We start from the raw sequence: 14,022 nt of genomic DNA on the forward strand, positions 1-14,022 counted from the left end.
TCACCTGCTTCTGGCCGCAGGCTCTTGGAGGTTAAAGGAAGTTGCAATCCATGACGCAACACGCAGCACAAAAACACTTGGGCGGCTCGCCTCGGTTGTCACGGACGAGGCGCGCAGTCTATCATGTCCACGGCGACGGCTTTGTTGCCGTAATGCTGGAATCAATATGAATGAGACGCTTGAACAACGGAGCACCCCGTGTCATTTCGGGGGCTTTGCTGCCGCAACTGCGAGGGCGTGTGCTTGGACGCGCGCTTGCATCGGTGCTGCAATCTTCAATGAATATTGCAACAGCTCGGAATCTCACTGCCCATAAAAAAAAAAAAGAAAAAGGACGTTTGGATGGGATGAATTCAATTTATTGATTATTACTGTCTGAACACAATTCTGCCTCCTTAAAAGCAATCAGACTCTGTTTTGATTGACAGGTTTGAACAAGTGTGTATAAATAAACCACTGCAAACAACAACATCGCGCTTTGTTCTGCAAAAGCGTTCTTCCTGAAATATTTGAAAGGCCCGTTTCACTTTGGGAAATTAGTCATCAAATATTTGTGTATTTGTCGTCGAACATTATTTAACGTTTGCATGTTTTGTGTGATGGGAGTTATAATGAGTTTGTTTTTACCTTTCTTTTAAAAAATTCTGTCAATTTCAACTGGTTTTAAGAGTGAGTTTGTTCATTTTGTTTTTATTTTTTCCGCAAATGATTAATTTGAGTCAGGTTTGCATTAGTTTTAGTTTGTTTTTTTGTTTTTTTAATATATTGCGTATTTGTCTGGAGGGACTCCCAGCCACTGATGGACCCAAACTCATCTAAAAATGTCTGTGAGGCGTCTGCAAGTGCATCCAGTGTAAAAACTGTGTCAAACAAACCATGAGAGTGACTGGCTGTGGCGACCCGTGAAAAGTATTCCAAAAGTCATTTCATACAAAACAGACAAACAACGTTAAATAGCGAAGAAATGGCGTTTTTTGCCATTGAGTTGATTATTCGCCATCGGACGCGACACTCCAAAACTTCATCCCACGAGGTCAGATTTTGACTAAGCATTAAAGCTCGTTAGGCCAAACTTCCCAGTGTTCCTAATATTGTGGCCTGCCGTAAATACGCTGGCTGTCATTAACGCTGGCAGTGACGAACGAAAGACACATCCCGTAAAAAGACATTTAAAGTTCCCATCATGCATCATCATTCCTGTCGCTACTTTTTGTCCTCACATTTAGTGTGTTGCTAACCCCCCAACTCTCCCCCCCAGCCCCCCCACCCCACCCTCCACCACTTCGTTCGCCACCCACCCAGTCTCTATCTGAGGCTAATGGCACATGCAGGTTCAGCACCATTAGTCGGCTCTGTGGACTCGAGCTGCACCTATTACAGCGCCGCCGCCCGGCTCTCTGGAGTGGGCCGAGCCTACTTTATCACTGCTTAGCCACCACCTTCTCCCCGGAAGGTCACGCGTTTCTAATGACTCGTGACGCCAGTCGCTGGCAGCCGGCGAAAGCCAATGTGGGGAGCGAGCGAGAAAGAGCGGAGGGAGAATTGCCTGTAATTTTCACAGGAAAAAAAAATAAAAATCAAGAGAAAAAGGTTAAGATAAAAAAATAAAAAATTACTCCGGCTACAGAACAGAAAAAAACAAAACAATAACAAATGGCTACAAATTCATCCGTTTGTGATATTAAAAGTCCATTTTCAACAATGCGCCTGCCTCACCTTGGAGCGCAAATGATGGTTTTGACTTTGCTCAACCTGTTATGCTGTTTCATTCATTTTTAAATTAGAAATTAGGGTTTCAAGACCGGGTCGGGTTTTCAAAGCAGAGTAAGGATTTCAATATCGGGTTAGACTTTCAAAATAGAATTACAGAGTAGGGTGTCAAGCCTTAAGGCTTTAAATTAGGGCTTCAAAACCAGTTTTAGGGTTTCAAGTTAAGGTTTCAGTCTGGGTTAGGGTTTCCAACATTGGGTATTGTTTCAAATTAGGATTTCTGGACTGGATTCGGGTTATCAGAGTAAGGCGTCAAAGATTGCGGGAGTTTCAAACAGGGGTCATGGTTTCAAATTAAGGTATTCAAGCCGCAATTAGCGTTTCAAAATCAGAGTTTCAAGGAGAGCGTTGCAAACACAAGCTCTTGTTTCAAATGACAGTGTCAAGATTTGGACAACTTATTTTTTGCTGTCGTCGTTTGGACACACTTTCTCCCGTTTGTACCACGGCGAGCCTGCGGGCCAAACGGACCTGCGGGCCCGAGAGTCAAACGTGCGTCACGCATGTGAAGGAGGCGAAAACTCGGCGGATGTGACAGCCGTGAAAACAGCCCGGGGGGGATCAACAGCGGCTTCATCACTTACGTTCGCCCCGATACTTTCCCCCAACGCGGTCGTCTTCTTTCTTCTTCTGCGGTGCTCCATTTATTTGCGAAGCAGACATCGCATTAACCTCCACCTCGACAATCTCATCTTAGACGCTTCCTCTCAATAAAATTTGTAAGGGGAAGAAAAGAAAAAAAAAGCTTTATTCATTCCTGACTGCTGGCTTCTACTTCCTTCTGTGTTTAATGCGAAGAATGTCGGTGTGGGCGGGGGGGGGGTGAAAATGAGCCCGAGTGTGAAATGAACAGTAATTAATGTTGAATAAAGACTAGTGCGAGCCGGGCTGCCGCTAATGGGAATAAGATTGCATTCTCTCTCTTGTTCCTACGCACCCGGCTTCTTTTTCTTTCCGTCTAATTCAATCAATACGCGTCGAGCGCCTTGAATGGAAGCGGCCCGCGGACCAAACCGAGCTAAGCGGCCGAGAGGCGGGATGGAGTCGACTGAGCCGAGAAACAAGAAAATACGTCAATGGTTCCTGCGCGGACGGACGGACGGGGATGAAGGCGATAGATCGATGACGGTCGGCTGGACACGTTGAATGGGATGATGATCGGATGGATGGAAGGATCGTTCGGGGGAATAGATGAGTGGATTCATAGATGACGGATGGGTTGGACTGATGAATGGACGGGGAGGAGGGATTCATAGCTTGATTGGAGCGCGGATGGGAGATTTGGGAGAGGGATGGCATCCACAGCAAGGTTAAATAAGAGACGGCATTAGTTGTCCCCAAAAATATTTTAGACGCCGAGTTCAAAAATGCCTTTACTGTTTTTCTGGAACATTGCGTTTATGAGATATTTGGTTTTTATTTTGGCCTATATAAAAGCACGCGTTGTCATTTATGGTTATGACATTTCGGCAAAAAACTCAACCCTGAAAAATGAAAACATTTTGGGGAAATGGTACTTCTGTTGCCATGGCAACACAAATCAGTATTTTTTTAGGGGGTTTCAGATTGCATCTGTTATCGGGTAAGTCTTTTTTTTTTTTCCACCACAATCACAATATTCCGATACAAATCCTTAAAAAAATGGCTCGTATTGTCAGGTTGTGGTTGAGGTGGAGGAGCCAAATGTGGGGATGTGAGGCCTGAGATGGATAAAAATGTTTATTTTGTTGCAAAATTCATTTCACTAAAACTGGGCGGCAGATTATTATTATTATTTACATTTTATATTTTCACTTTTAATTTGATTCTTTTCATTTCTCACTTTTTTCCCCAAGCCTAATTTCCAAATGATCTTCTCCTTCATTTTAACTCCCAATTTATTTCGATTCCATTTCTTATTGCAGAGTTGTCGGCGTGCCCCGAAAGGCCGTCGCTGTCAGGCCGATGTTGACTAATTTTCCCAAAAGGTTGAAAACTTCACAGGGAAAACTGCAAATTTCCTCCCGAGAATTGCGCGCGCGTCACTCGGCGTCAAATCGTGCAAATGTTTGCTGTCATAAGTGTTGGCAGGATCGCGACCTGATAGAGAAAGTAGTCGCGCATTAACATGCAAACAACACAGGCAGCGAGGAAGCTGGCCGCTATCTATTGTCTTCTTATCGGCAGGTGTGTGTCTGTGTGCACACGAGCGCCTGCCGGGTGGTCAAGACTTCTAGAGAATGCAGGTCACACTCTTGCTCTCGCACTTAAAAGAACTTGTCGGTGAATCGGGAGCGTGGTTAAAATTCCCCACCGCGTCTCGGCTCGGAAAATAAGCAGGAGAGGCGCGAGACGAGAGGCGGTGCCGTCCTTTAAAAGGGAGCGAAAACTTCACACCTCCAAACGCTATTATGTTTATCTGATACCTTATCACATGCCCTGGAATTACGGGCTGCATTTGGGATCACTCCACGCCTTCGCGTTGGGCCTACTGAGATGCAGAAGACGGAAGGAAAAAAAAAAATACAAAATAGCAGACTATGTCTCTGTCGCCAGGGAGGATGGACCATCCCAGTTTCAGTCTTTTTCAGAAATTGTATTCATATTTTTTAGAGGCGCATAAATTTTTTACAGTCCTTAGTCAACCTAATGTCCATGTTTGTCAAAACTCCAAGACAATACTATGTCTTTACATCAACCAAACCAATTAGTTTTTGGAAACATCAAAGGCAAAAAAAAAATCACTGCCATGGATGACTTCTCACGTGAATTCCCGGGACCGACGCCCACTTGGGCTCCCCTTGGGCGCCCTTGATTTAAAGATTTCTGCTGTAAATTTCTGTGTAAAAAAAAAAAAAAATTTTTTTTTTTTTAAATCGATCTTGTAATCGCTAATATCGGTTAATTGAATCAGCTGGCAATTAATCGCTTAGGCCCTACTTGTAAACATCAAATATGTTCCCAACACCCCCACACCCCCACCCACACCCGCACACACAAAAACAACGCCAGCCAAAATCTGCCAATTTGTTTTACTGATTTTAAAAGAGCTAATCAGACGATATTAGTCGATTTATGGGTCGGGCCAAGACAACTCACTGCGTCAATGCAACTGACATACGTGTTCTTGAACACGTCAAAGACATTTCAGTGTTCGTTGACAAAGTCCTTCCACCTCCCCCCAAATGTCGAAGACAAACCGGAGGCAGAACATACAAAGTCAAACCTACCTGTGAGGCTAGTGTGCTAACCACTGATCCGCCATGCCGCCTCAATGCCGTAACTCTGCTAATCCAATCAGTGAGTGATCAATGAGCATTGAACGGGCGGCCTGTCTACCGCGCTGGTGCTTTGACCATGAAGAATTTTTTTTTTTTTTTTTGGGTAAGCGAAGGGGCTTGGTTCTTATCAAGGTGCCCCCCACCATATCCAACAAGCCCTCATCACCATGTGTTAATAAAGAGATGCAATCAGCGTCAACATTAATTAAAAGTAAAGAGAGAATAAACAGTAGCCCCGATCGATTCCGCTCACGCTCCGACACGGTTCCTGCGAGGTGGCGGGCGCCTGTAGCGGAATACTAAACGCCTCGCAGCCACAAGGGTCGCGACCTGACACTATGATCAATTCCAGTTTGTCACCCTCCCTTGCCCTCCTCACCATGACATCCCCCTCCCTGCCTTGGCCGTCCGTCTCCTGCCCTGAAGTTATGTAAAAAAAAAAAATAAAATAATTCATACATTCAAGAATATATTTTTATTGTTGAGGTTTACCAAAAAAAAAAAAAAAAAAACATGCATGTAAAGCTGATTAAGTTAAAAAAATTCCTTTGGTTTCCAAAACTCAAATAAATAAGTTTGATTAAAGACTGTCGAATCAAGGAGCGATTTCCTGCAAAGCATGCAGGGACGATGGAGTCGCGCACTTCACAAATTGTGTGGATTTGCCGTGTTTACCTCTTTTTAAACTGCGTCCTAATTATCATTTAACCCTAATTAACCCACGCGGCCTTATTAGCAGCGAACATTGTGGCTGGAAAGCAGCCTGCCGCATTCACTCATTAATCGGCTTTCTGCCAGCGAGCACGAGTGATGTGTGTCAGCACATTTGCACGCACACACACACACACGCACACACACACACACATGCGCATGCACACTGGCATGCACACGCCACAAGGACAGCCGGGCTACACCGTCATTGACATACTCTGCTTTCTTTCCCGGCTTGAATAGAAAAAAAATTTCTTAATTTTTCTTCCTTTTTTTTTCACGTAGTTTGACCTTCACATTTCAAAACGGACTGAAGTTTTCCTCCACCGTAATTCTGTTTTCTAAAAAGCCTCAAACTGCCGTCAAACCCTTTTGTGAGAACATAATTTCAAAAACTTACATTGGGTTGATACCTAATTCTAATTTAAGTTTAAAACTCAGCTGATAGGCATTAGCATTAGAAAAACCCAACTTCAAACTCTATTCAAGGATTCAAACTCCAACTTTATACCACAACTCAGGCTTCAAACACTAACTTGAAACCCAAACTGTAAACCATAACCCAGGCTTGAAACCCGAAACTAGGATTGTAACCCAATCTTCAACCCAAAATCCAGGCTTTAAAACTACAATCTGATACCCTAACCCAGGTTTAAAACTCTAACTTGAAACCCTTACTAAGATTTGTTACCCCCTCTTCAACATTAAACCAGGCTTTAAAAACCTAGCCTGAAACTCTAACTCAGGGGTGGGCAAACTTTTGGATTGGCGGACCACAATGGATTCTAGAATTTGACAGAGGGGCCGGACCAGGAGCAGATGGATGGAGTGTTTTGGTCACCTCGCCTCATTGGCAAAAAGAAATACATTTAATTTTAAATGAAAGTGAACAAAAGCATTACAACAAAATATATGTCTTTGACACACCACAGTATTTAGAAAATAAAACATCAACAAGGTATATTCATTTCAATTTTTTCCAAGTTTGGCAGGCCGAATTAAAACCTTCAACAGGCCGCATGTGGCCCCGGGGCCGTAGTTTTCCCACACCTGCTCTGACCTATGCTTGAAACCAAAATTTTGAACCATAACCCAAGCATGAAACCCTAACCTCGGTTTGATACCCCAACTTCAAACTATAGCCCAGAATCGAACACATCGGATTGTCTGGATTAACCAATGAGGATGAGCCTTCACATTTGATCAAACTCTTGGCGTAATTTCCCATTTTCTTGACTTTGCTTGGCATCGTGGACGCTAAAGTAACAAAGTAGTAAATTGCAAGGAATTGCATCGTACCGCATGTAAGATAGGAAAACAATTAACCCAAACACTGTACACATCACTCAACGTCATCGCCTCGATGAACGCACGCGGCGGTGGCAACAACAGGTGACATTTGCATGGGAGGGAGGGCGCGAGTGACCTGAAACGTATTAAGAAGCAATTACTCTCTAATCACGCTGACATTATCAAGAGACAGGCAATATTGCGATGACGCCTCAGCCAGACTTTTCCCTCCCCTTATCGCCGTTCCGCTCGTCGGTAGCGTTTGCATTTTGGCCTGCTGTGCCAGAACCGGGGAGTGATGAGACACAACGGCCCAGTGCCCCGCGGCTGATAAGTTAGAGCGGGAGGCTGTGCGGCAAAACTCATATTTTATGTAACAGATATTCTACTTTCCATCCCTCCCTCCGCCTGCTTATCTGGGCCAGTTGTGGAGTTGTGTAGCCGGCCCGTTAGCACAACGGTCCAGCTCGGCCTTGCTCGGGCCGTTGCCTTCGCACGTTACCTGCTTGGGATTTGATTTGATTCTCTGCTTTCTTTTTTGGTTTGTTTAGGGAGGGCTGGACCACACATCCCGACAAGCATCTTCAGATTTCCGATTGCGATTTCTGGATTGACCTCAAATGAAGGGTAAACTTTATTGGCAGAGGTGAATAAAGTACTCACAATCAATAGCTAAAGACTAAAGTGAATTCTGAGATTTGTTTCAAAACATGTTTGAAAATACAGCAATTGCCGAAAACCTGCAAAGGCGAGTAGTAATTAATTGCAGGAAATATAGCGCAAAATCTCTTTCAGAGTACTTGATTTTTTTACTATGTTGAAATTGTTTTGAAATGACAATGCTAATTTGCATTAGCTTCTAATTAGCATAATGGGGGCACTATCATTTGTTTCAGTGCTCGCGTTATCCACACACAAAAAAAGACAACAAATTGTCGATGCTGAGAAATTGAATGCTTACTGACAACATGCACAGATGCTAACAGCTAACATCAATACGCAAAGGGAGGAAATACAACAGTCAAAATAGAAATAAGCACAAAAAAACCCAGTCCAAACTGAGGCGCATTGCTCATTTACTACAGCTATAGCTCGGCCAGCAAATTAGCGAGACGCTAGCGTTTTGTTGACTGCGAGCGTTTCACGGACAAAAAGAAAACATCAACGACGACGAGAACCTGTGAAGCGATGGGAACAAAGCTCCGAACGGTCGCTGAGCAAACGCACCCAAATGTGACTGATGAGCGCTAATTAGCTTAGCAACAAAGGCTTAGCCCACTTGTTTGTTACTTCCATCACATTCTTTGTTTAATGAGGGCTTTTAATCTGTAGCCCATAGAAGAAATAAAAAAAAATGCATTTATATAAAATAAAAAGAAAAGCATTTGCTTCATTTCAAAGCAAACAGTATCAATAAAAATGTGATGATAGACGGTATGAACCTAACGTATGTGGGAAAAAAGCTGATGTAGACAATTATCAAAAATGTCAAAACATGGCACACAATAATTTTTAAACATCAAAGACTCACGTCACTTATATTTGACACCTAATGTAAACCTATAAACTATTGCACAAGTGTAAATACAACGGCGGCGTCTTCAATCCAGGTCATGCGCTTTTTGAAAACATTAAAGGCAATTCAGTCATCGAGAAACCTTCCGTAAACACCAAAGACACGTGTCGCTTATGTCTTTATTAAGCGTGACTTGAGTCTCTGGCTGCATTTTTGGCTTTGTCGCTGTCGCTGCTAACGAGCGAGGCCTCCGAGAGAGAGAGTCATAAAGCAACTCGTTTCTCTTGTGTTTTTCCGCATTCGCCCGTAAAACATCTGCTGTTTGCTAACAATTATCCGGAGGAAGGCTTTTCACATCATCCATCACGCCAAGAGGTCTGTTGGTCTGCGTGTGAGATGAGCTTCCTCGGTGAAGACTGTTTGTCGCTGGCAGCTACACGTTCAAGGATGAAGAGCGGTTTGATTGGAGGCAAACTACGGCGAGCTCTCAAATGTCGTTAACTCGTTTGCCGGCGATGAAGGCAACCGGCGAGTTTATATTTGACGGCATGTTGGAGCAGATGGCGCATATTGTCATTTAGACGCGCATGCCAGGTGATTCGATTTTAGCATTTTATGTAAAAATTAGAGAATGCAATTTCGGCAGAAATTGCTTGCGAATGTTGGCGAGTGCAGCGGACTGTGGTCGGAAATGCTGTCGAACTAATTCAATTGTTGAAATGGAGAACGCAAGACTGGAATATGGAATGAACTGGTCAAGTCGAGAAATCTGGAAGAGGTAAATATGTGGAATTGTGGAAAAGCCTCAGAATTTTTGTAAACCTCTAAGAGGAGAACATCTTGATGAGGCTTTTTACCGTCTTGGCATTTTTGCCTCTCGTTAGCGCCATTATGTGAACGATTATGTTTACTGATGAGCTTCTCGCACAACTTCCGAAAAAGAAACTCCGTGTTGAACGAGGGGGTGGGTTCGTCATCGCTATTTCGTCAACCGGCGACAGTGATGGATGGCGGCTGTCAGACGCTCGCTCGGCTCTTCCTCGCTCCTCATCCTCACCGCTCGCAAAGAATCAATCGACTTCACTTAAGCGTGGCGATGTCCCCAACGACAGCGACGAGGCACAAGTCACACCGAGGTCAAAGCCGCGTGGCTCTAATGAACAAAATGTGAAATATTTGATTGTTTACCAAGAAGAACTTTGTCTCCTTTAATGGAGTTCAAATGGACAATTTTCAACAAGGTCAAAGACTTTTCAAGAGTTCTCGAAGAACCCAATATTTTTATGAACAATTTAGTTTTCACTCAACCAAACGCTAAACGATTTCCGTCAACACTGAGTTTAGTTCCAACGAACCAAACGTACGTTTTTCATACATCTAAGATGTCAAATACAATTTAGAATCCTCCATAAAACCAACTCAAAGAGTCAACAGTTGATTTTGAGTCTTCATACATTTTTCTTTAACATCAACAAACAGCTAAACTAAAGATTTTTACATAAGCATCAAAGACACGTCATTTTAAAATACTATTTAAAATGTCAACATTTCAGAGTCTTTAACTAACCTCATGTATGTGTTTCGCAAAATGTCAAAGACTAGTTCTGGTCTTCAACTAACTTAGCATACGTTTCCCAGAAACATCAAAGACAAACGTTTTCAACTTTTCGTTTCAAGCCTTTGCAATGCAAACACCAAATACATTTTGAGATTTCCTAACAATGTTTTTTCTGAAACATCAACGGCAATTTAGTCTTTGACCAAGCTTCCTGCATGATTGCACAAACGTCAAGACAAACCTTGTATACTGGTAGTTTCTACGACCATGTAAACATCAAAGACAAGTTTGAGTCTTCAACGGACCCAACATACTTTTCGGAAATGTCAATGACAAATTGAATCTTCGACACACCTAGCATACGCGTCAGCACACAGTGGTCATCAAAGACAATCCTCACATACCATTTGGATACTTCATCAAAGAGTCCTTAGGGAAGTAAAATACATTTTGCTGAAACATGAAAGACACGTTTGAATCTTTAACGAACCAAATGTACATTCCATGAAACATCCAAGACAATGTCATGAACGAACCTAAACAGCCAAATTTTACATAAACGTCAGAATTCAATGTTTTAAGACACTGTAAACATTTAACGACAAGAAACAGCAATTTAGTTTTCTAGTTTTCGAAGGACCGAATGTAAATGATGACCCCAAACACGTCCACGATGTGCTCTTTTAAAACATTTACACTGAAAACATTTTCTTTCAGATGTTCAACCTTTTGATTATGAAACATCACTGCTAGCCGCCCCCCATTGCGTCTCGGTTATGCAGAAATAAAATGAAACAAACTCTCGCGCTGGAGTGCACATAAAAGCCAAACACTGTAATGCAGACAAAGACAAAGATATCTGCCTCACATTACACCGATTTATTATGACTAGTACGACGCGTTAATGACTGAGTGACACATCGACATCATAGCTGACACTCGGCTGGTTTTATGAGCACACGCCGAGGCTTTAATGTAGTGGATATGCGGGCGTGTGCGCGCATACGCGATGAGCAGCGACAGCCAACATCTCATCAGTCAGCATGTATTCTGTGCCAGCTCCATTATTAAAATCCGACTTTAGTAATTGGATTATTTAATTTATATTTGCCACCTCAAAGGAGCACAATAACACATTGTTCCCTGTTTATACTGAACTAATGGTAACCTTTGACAGGCGCGCAAGCCGACATGTATTATGCATCCGGCGTGGCAATATAAAATATAAATCATCGGTGGGGGCGTGCTTCATTTTTAAAGAGGAAAGATGATCAGCTCCGCCTTTAAGCAGCCTGCTAGATTTATTTTTTATTTCGCAAAATCAATTTGTCGATTTATCTTGCGCTCGAGGTGCTCGGAATGTAATTGCGGGGTCCAGTGTGCGGAGAATGGAGAAAAGTGAAAAGGGAACATGTATTATTTCTGATGCCACTAGGGGGCGACTGAAGAGCTGAATGAAAGATACAGACATCGACTAAAAATGAGGCGTGCCAGAAAAGAATCACAGGTGTCACAAAAGATATTTGACATTGGACCCCACTATTTGCGGACCCGAATGCGAGTAGCAAAATTCTACAAAGAGTTGACGCCCGTTTTTAAAGAAAAAAAAACAAAACTTCATGAACTGCATCATCTTTTCTCCCGATCGTTACACACATTTTCGAATCCCAATACCTGACTTTATGTGCCTAACTTGGCCGACTTCCACCGTGATGGCATTTTCTCAATCGTAATCAACACAGGAATACAAGATTATGCCAAATCTTTATCTTCTACTCAAAATCCATGCCGATCTAAATTCAAAACGATGCAATGTTGTTTTGTTTAGTTTGACATTACAGTGGTTTAAAAAACGGAAGTTTACACACAAGCTGGGCAAGACCTTCTTCCACATGTACTCGTTGAAAAAAATGTACATGACAAACATAGTCATCAGCAGAGCTGGGCACTTGACCCTTTTTTGACGGTCAGTCCCCCCCACTCCGACTGAGACCTAGAGACCCCTCCGGCCTCGACCCGCCGGCCTTATTCATAAAAATCTAATAAATTGTTCTTCCACTTTATGCTTTGTGTCAAGGTCAAATTTATGAACATATCACATGACTGATCCTCAAGTAACCGTTTTAAAATTTGTCATATTACCACTGTTTGCTCTCTTCATGATCTGAATATGGATGTGGGATTGGGCTGCTGTTCGGTGCCGGGGTGGATCGAATCTATACTGACCTTAGGACCTTTAACAGAAAGCTGTTCTGTAGCAGGTTTTCAAATGAACTTGAAAGCAAATGATACATTTACTTGCTTGCTTGATTTTTAGCATGTTAAATATATGAAATGGGAAGAATTTTTAAGTGGCCCTTGCCTCCTTCCATTTTTCTGTGCGTGGCCCTCAAATGAAAAAGTTAGGACGCCCCTGGGCTGCAAACAAGGGGTTATGGTTTCAAAGTAGAGTTTGCAGCAAAAGTTCAGCTTTGAAAAGGAGAAGAGTTCAAGCCAGGTTGACACAAACCATTGCAGTAAAAGCAAGAAAGGAAAAAAAATCCCCATTTTACAGAATCTTTTCAGAGTCAACCGCATACGTCCAGAAATAGGATGCATTTAAATAATAATGCGAGTTGAAATGTCACTTCTATTAACACGTCTCGCTCGGCATGACATTCAACAACAAGCTCACCCCGCACAAAACAACAAGGTGAGTGCACAACACGCCGCATGACTCGATCAGTAAATAAATCAGCAGCCGTATGAATATGCAAATGAAGGTTATGCTGACTATTATTTATTTATTATCATTTTTTTGCTCCGCGTTTTGCCCAACTGTATGTGTGTGTGTGTGCGCGCGTGCAAGCTAACCTTGAAGATAAAGCATCAACACGCTGCTGTCTCGCCTCTAATAGGCTACAATGAGAACATCTTCATTACGCCGCCCTCAGAGACGCTGATAACGCAGAATTACACGCACACACGCACAAATAGGACTACACGCACGTACGCGCGCACACAGGGCGATAAAGGGTTGAATGTTACAACAAGGTGAAATGTTACACCTCTTTGTGCTCCTTTTCACAAATTAACACTTTAATCAGGGAGGTGAGCCAAAGCTGCATACCTCATTTCCCACACAACGCAATGTGGGCATTTGGCTGAAAGAAAATAAATAATTCCACATTAAAGGTTGTTGAAAAGTGAGGTTTCAAGACTAGGTAAGGCTTTTGTAAGTGTTGGATGTGTTTTTTTTTTTAAGTTTTTTTAATCCAGGCTGGGGTTTCAAATCCGTTCGAGCCTTCTCCAAAAAGTCCACAAAAATGTTGCGGAATTGAGTGGCACGCGAAAAAAAAAAATCACTGTTTTAACTGTGCTTTTTATGTCAGCGATTTACACTTATTTGATTTTTAATCTGGTACTGTACAGTTGTTAAGTAGAGTTCAGTTGTATTTAACTTGAGTCAAATAGTTTATTTAAATAGTTTAGATCCTTCAAGTATTTAGATACTTTTTTTAATTCATTTTATATTTTTAAAGTCGGTGGTTCTCAAACCTTTTACATTATACCACCTCAAACATTACTTACCTCCGCTTCCAGGTGACAAACTTAAACGCCACACAAAAAAACATTTCTAATCTAAACAGCTGGCATATCTACACACACTCATGAAGTCATTAAGATTATACATTTACTAACCAAATAAGAACAGTAAAACCACCATAAAAGTGACTAAGGTCGCCAGAAGCTGAAACCTGTTTAGCGGTGGTGAAAAAACAATAGCGTCAATGTTCTGAGTGGGATAAACGTCTAGAAAACCGTCCATCCGCCCGTTGGCCTCCCAAGCAATTATTTTTTTCATGTAATTATTGCTGTTGTCATCATTGATGAGGGTTAAGAAGGCTGCTAGGGTGTCACAGCTTAAGCACATAAAC

At 42.4% G+C, this 14,022-nt stretch overlaps 1 protein-coding gene across 1 annotated transcript in view; it reads right to left on the reverse strand.

Annotated features, from left to right (window-relative positions):
• LOC148318904 (netrin receptor UNC5D-like) overlaps positions 1 to 14,022 on the reverse strand; it is a 99,020-nt gene that overhangs the window by 84,424 nt on the left and 574 nt on the right. The gene's annotated exons all lie outside the window — the stretch shown is intronic.

The sequence above is a fragment of the Idiotropiscis lumnitzeri genome, chromosome 18 (genome assembly GCF_059441095.1).
Source record: "Idiotropiscis lumnitzeri isolate Australia: NSW breed Sydney's pygmy pipehorse chromosome 18, RoL_Ilum_1.0, whole genome shotgun sequence".
Lineage (NCBI taxonomy): Eukaryota > Metazoa > Chordata > Actinopteri > Syngnathiformes > Syngnathidae > Idiotropiscis > Idiotropiscis lumnitzeri.